Source organism: Megalobrama amblycephala, linkage group LG24, assembly GCF_018812025.1.
Source record: "Megalobrama amblycephala isolate DHTTF-2021 linkage group LG24, ASM1881202v1, whole genome shotgun sequence".
NCBI classification, from domain to species: domain Eukaryota; kingdom Metazoa; phylum Chordata; class Actinopteri; order Cypriniformes; family Xenocyprididae; genus Megalobrama; species Megalobrama amblycephala.
This window is the reverse complement of record NC_063067.1, coordinates 34266186-34272185: the sequence shown is the minus strand read 5'-3', so window position 1 is coordinate 34272185 and position 6000 is coordinate 34266186.

Genomic DNA, 6000 nt, shown 5'->3' with positions numbered 1-6000 from the left:
ATGTCAGGTTTTGCAGAAATGAGTCCAGAGCCACTTAATTCCAAAGAGCCTGGGTTTCTTGTTGCTATGCAAACAATTTACATGCTCATAATTTTAAAGGCTCATGGAGACCTGTCTCTTCTCCTGATGTAACATTTGCTTCTGTCTTCAGTCTATTGATCTGGGAAGACTTATTAAAAAACAAAATTGATCACCAACTTACAAACTGTTCAATGCCTAGGTAGTTTGCCCTTATCCAGAGAAGACAAATGAGCCTGCTGGTATGGATTTGGATTACAGCGTTTCCATGGTACCCAAAACACTTATGAACTTGGTGAAACCTTAAATGACTTCATGTCAACCTAGTCTACAATTATGTGGCATATAAGAAGTATTTGAAACAAGGAGGTCTATTATATTTAGAGATAAAGCCATCTGTTAGCATTCCCATTCCTCTCAATGGTAGCTCGGTTAGAGAAGGACTCCCTGGAATTATGCAATTTGAAATCTGTCATCTTTGGACACTTGCTCTGTTTCTTAGACAGTCAACTAACTTGTGTCAAATGTCATGTGACTAAATGGAGCCACAGGAAAATGACAAAGCTGAATGACTGATGAAATCACAATTTACACGGTTCAGTAGTTTGGGGTTGATAAGATTTTTTTAATGTTATTGAAAAAAGTCTTAAGCTTGAGAGTTAATTTATTTTATCAAAAACAAAATTTGTAATATTGGGAAATTGTATTACAATTTAAAATAACTTCTATTGATTCTATCTATTTTAATGTTTATTTTCATGTAATTTATGAATTTTCAGCATCATTACTCCAGTCTTCAGTGTCACATGATCCTTCAGAAATCATTTAAATATGCTGAATTTCTGCTCAAGAAACATTTCTGATTATTATCAGTTGAAAACAGTTGCTGCTTTTTTGTGACATTTTTTTTTTTTTTTTTTTTTTTTTTTCAGGATTTCAGGATTTAACAGAGAGTTCAAAAGAATAATATAATATAATATAATATAATATAATATAATATAATATAATATAATATAATATAATATAATAATAACTTAACAGAAAGTTCAAAAGAACAGCAAATATTTAAAATAAATTTAATCAATTTAACCGCAGTTTTAAAAGCAGTTTGGTCCCCCTCACTTTGAAAATGTCTCCTGCGCCCCTGGCTGCATCTCATCTCAAGGCTGCGTCCTCCGGAGGTCGCATTTGAAGGCTGCAAACGTCATTGAGTCAGTCTCATTTAAGAAAAGTAACGGTTAGATTGCTAAGTAAGAAAGAAATTACAGTATTTTACACCTCACAAGGAATAACAGTACATTTTATTACGGTTACTTTTCTGAAATAAGATATCCTTGATGACGTATGCAGCCTTCAAATGTGACCTCAAGAGGATGCAGTCTCCGAAATGAGACGCAGATGTATCAAGATAGGCGCTGCCATCTTAGTTTGCGCCGCAGTTCACAGAGTCCTGTCAGTCAGATTTACAGCTCGTGAATTCATCAGTTTCTCCTGAAATACATGCAAGTAAGTGGCTGGTGAACTGGAAGAATAATAGAGTAAAGTTTACAGTTACAGTACTTAGGCCCACTATGTGTGTCTGATATGAATAAATATTTATAAACTCTAATTTTATTGTTTTACATTTTAGTGGTACCGTATACTCTCAGGGGCACAGAAATAAAAATCCCATATGTGGGACTGTACCGCTCAAAAGGTTAATGCATCATTGCTTTAATATAATATAATATAACATGATATATATTTCTTGCCAAAATGTTTATTTATTACAAATCACATAAGTATATCAATTGAGAAACATGCTTTTTTGGATCCTGCTGGGTAGCTCGGGCTAACCGTACTTTCCTAACCAAACCAGCTAAACATTGACAAACAATGATCTTGATTTATACACAATATTTAAAAAATGATGCTTGAATTTCTTCTCAGCCATTTCCCATAAGCACTTATCTGCCCTTCTGCTCTTAGGTGAGGTGAAAACAGTTCACACTGAAAGACATAACCGATAGATATCTCATCTAAAACTTAAGTAGAAACCTGCATCACACAAAGGTGTAACCCCACTTTATTTGTGAGGTTTTTCTTAAATCAATCCTTTGGGATTTGCGGGAAGCAGAATGAATTTGAACACAGCAATATACTGACGCAGGCCTCTCTGCAGCCTCCTGACCTGTGTGTAGACCCCAGACGCAGCTAATACCTCCACAGCAGCCAGAAGAAATATGTCTCCCTGCTGACCGTTGAATTATGGGGGCTGTATCCCTCTGTTTTGCCTTGGGACATGGAGGTGTGTATGTGTGCGTGAGTGAGGCCACATAAGCATCAGTCTTCTGCGCTTTTTATTACCCCACACATCTTCTTGCTGTCACACATTGCTGGTACTAAGACATCTGGATTCACTGTGGCATACACACACACATACACACACAGCACAAACACACACAGGCTGATTTACATCAAACAATCCATCTATCCGTGGACCTTCATTGCCTGATGGTGTTCAAGCCTCCACAACTTCATCCCTTGGTCAATACTGAGCGCATACCAAATCATAAGTCACAGACAGTAGTATTATAACCCAGTTAGGGGGATTGGATTGAGAAATGACAGGGTGGTGAGAGGGGGAGGGATCCATGATTTTCACCAAATGGTAGCCTGCACTAATTGAGAGGAGTAGAGAGTGCTGCTAGTGCAGTAATGAAATGGCCTTATGTGACGGCAGAGGGTGGCACTAGAATAAAATATCTCCCGGTGGGAGGAGATGAAGCCTTTCTTCAATCTGTTAATGTGTGACAATCTCTGTGGGTTGTGCATATCAAGCAGGGATGGAGCTTTGCATTATTGATGTGTCACTCTTCAGGTAAAAAGAACAGCACAAAATAATTTCTATTTATTGGCTTACTTTATTGGCTATATATATACAGTGGGTACGGGAAGTATTCAGACCCCTTTACATTTTTCACTATTTGTTATATTGCAGCCATTTGCTAAAATCATTTAAGTTATTTTTTTTCCTCATTAATGTACACACAGCACCCCATATTGACAGAAAAACACAGAATTGTTGACATTTTTCCATATTTATTAAAAAAGAAAAACTGAAATATCGCAGTATTTATCAGTATTTAGTAGAAGCACCCTTTTGATCTAATACAGCCATGAGTCTTTTTGGGAAAGATGCAACAAGTTTTTCACACCTGGATTTGGGGATCCTCTGCCATTCCTCCTTGCAGATCCTCTCCAGTTCTGTCAGGTTGGATGGTAAACGTTGGTGGACAGCCATTTTTAGGATGCTCAATTGGGTTTAAGTCAGGGCTCTGGCTGGGCCATTCAAGAACAGTCACGGAGTTGTTGTGAAGCCACTCCTTCGTTATTTTAGCTGTGTGCTTAGGGTCATTGTCTTGTTGGAAGGTAAACCTTCGGCCCAGTCTGAGGTCCTGAGCACTCTGGAGAAGGTTTTCGTCCAGGATATCCCTGTACTTGGCCGCATTCATCTTTCCCTCGATTGCAACCAGTCGTCCTGTTCCTGCAGCTGAAAAACACCCCCACAGCATGATGCTGCCACCACCATGCTTCACTGTTGGGACTGTATTGGACAGGTGATGAGCAGTGCCTGGTTTTCTCCACACATACCGCTTAGAATTAAGGCCAAAAAGTTCTATCTTGGTCTCATCAGACCAGAGAATCTTATTTCTCACCATCTTGGCAAACTCCATGCGGGCTTTCATGTGTCTTGCACTGAGGAGAGGCTTCCGTCAGGCCACTCTGCCATAAAGCCCCGACTGGTGGAGGTCTGCAGTGATGGTTGACTTTCTACAACTTTCTCCCATCTCCCGACTACATCTCTGGAGCTCAGCCACAGTGATATTTGGGTTCTTCTTTACCTCTCTCACCAAGGTCTTCTCCCCCGATAGCTCAGTTTGGCCGGACGGCCAGCTCTAGGAAGGGTTCTGGTCGTCCCAAACGTCTTCCATTTAAGGATTATGGAGGCCACTGTGCTCTTAGGAACCTTAAGTGCAGCAGAAATGTTTTTGTAACCTTGGCCAGATCTGTGCCTTGCCACAATTCTGTCTCTGAGCTCTTCAGGCAGTTCCTTTGACCTCATGATTCTCATTTGCTCTGACATGCACTGTGAGCTGTAAGGTCTTATATAGACAGGTGTGTGGCTTTCCTAATCAAGTCCAATCAGTATAATCAAACACAGCTAGACTCAAACGAAGGTGTAGAACCATCTCAAGGATGATCAGAAGAAATGGACAACACCTGAGTTAAATATATGAGTGTCACAGCAAAGGGTCTGAATACTTAGGACCTTGTGATATTTCAGTTTTTCTTTTTTAATAAATCTGCAAAAATGTCAACAATTCTGTGTTTTTCTGTCAATATGGGGTGCTGTGTGTACATTAAAGAGGAAAAAAAAAATAACTTAAATGATTTTAGCAAATGGCTGCAAAATAACAAAGAGTGAAAACTTTAAGGGGGTCTGAATACCTTCCGTACCCACTATATATATATATATATATATATATATATATATATATATATATATATATATATATATATATATATATATATATAATGCATACTACAATCATTCTCATTCTCAGGAATCAGATGTTATATTGAATATTAAGTAGCAACCTAGCACAGTTCACATGTTCATCATCCGTAAACAACAATGTCCTTACTATCAAACTTGTATGTGAAATGTACACCAACGAACCAAAACATTATATGACCACCTGCCTAATATGCTGTTGGTCCTCCACATACTGCCAAAACAGCACCGACCCAATGAGGCATGGGCTCTATAAGACCCCTGAAGGTCTTGTTATTAGCAGACATTAGCAGCAGATCCTTCAAGTCCTGTAGGTTGCGAGGCAGAGCTGGTGCGGATCGAACTTGTTGGTCCAGCACATCCCACAGATGCACAGTTGGATTGAGATCTGGGGAATTTGGAAGTCAGGGAAACAACTTGGCCCTCATGTATCAAACAAATGTATAATCCAATGTAGGGGAAACCAGGGATGGTTGTAACATTTTTGACATTTCTGTCTGTATCTTGGAGTTCTATTAAGCCAGTGCATTCAAAATGTGATTAAAACTAGTTACAACTGCCAGCTATTAAATGACATAGCTGTTATCTTTGCAGCACAAACAGAAAATGTGTGGTTTAGTTTCAAACACGAGGAGTGAAATGTTACAATCCACCCCATAGTCCGGGTTAGTTGTAACAGACCCTAGGGTGAGATGTAACATTATGAAATAAAGATTATAACAAAAAATCAGTTTTGAAAGCTTTTTATTCAACTCAGAATTTTTAACATAATTGGTGTGTGTGCGTGTGTGCAACAAAAAAGTAATAAAAAGAGCATATGGTCATTTTACATCCCTCAATTTGTCTTTCTCTTTAAAGGGGTGTCCAATCCTGTTCGCATTCTGCAGAGTTCAGCAACAAGCCTAATTAAACACACCTGAACCAGCTAATAGGTCTACTAGGCATACTAGAAACATCCAGTCAGGTGTGTTGAGGCAAATTGGAGCTAAACTTTGCAGGAAAGTGGCCCTCCAAGACCGAGTTTGGACACCCCTGACCTAGGCATACTGAAATAAAAAAAACAACAAAACATAAATGCAACTAAAAATTTACTTATGATAGGCTGTAACATGCTTCATTGATGTTACAAATAACCCCAGAGTCTTGTAGCCGTAAACTAGCTCACCTTACATCTAACAGCCAAAACATTGGCACTAACAACTGCGTCCGTGCGATCAATTGGATTTAAAGGGATAGTTCACCCAAAAATGAAAATAATATCATTAATTGCTCGCCCTCATGTCGTTCTACACCCACAAGACCTTCGTTCATCTTTGAAACACAAATTAAGATATTTTTGATTAAATTCAATGGCACTGTGAGACCTGCATTCACAGCAATGACATTTCCTCTCTCAAGATCCATAAAGGTAATAAAAACATATT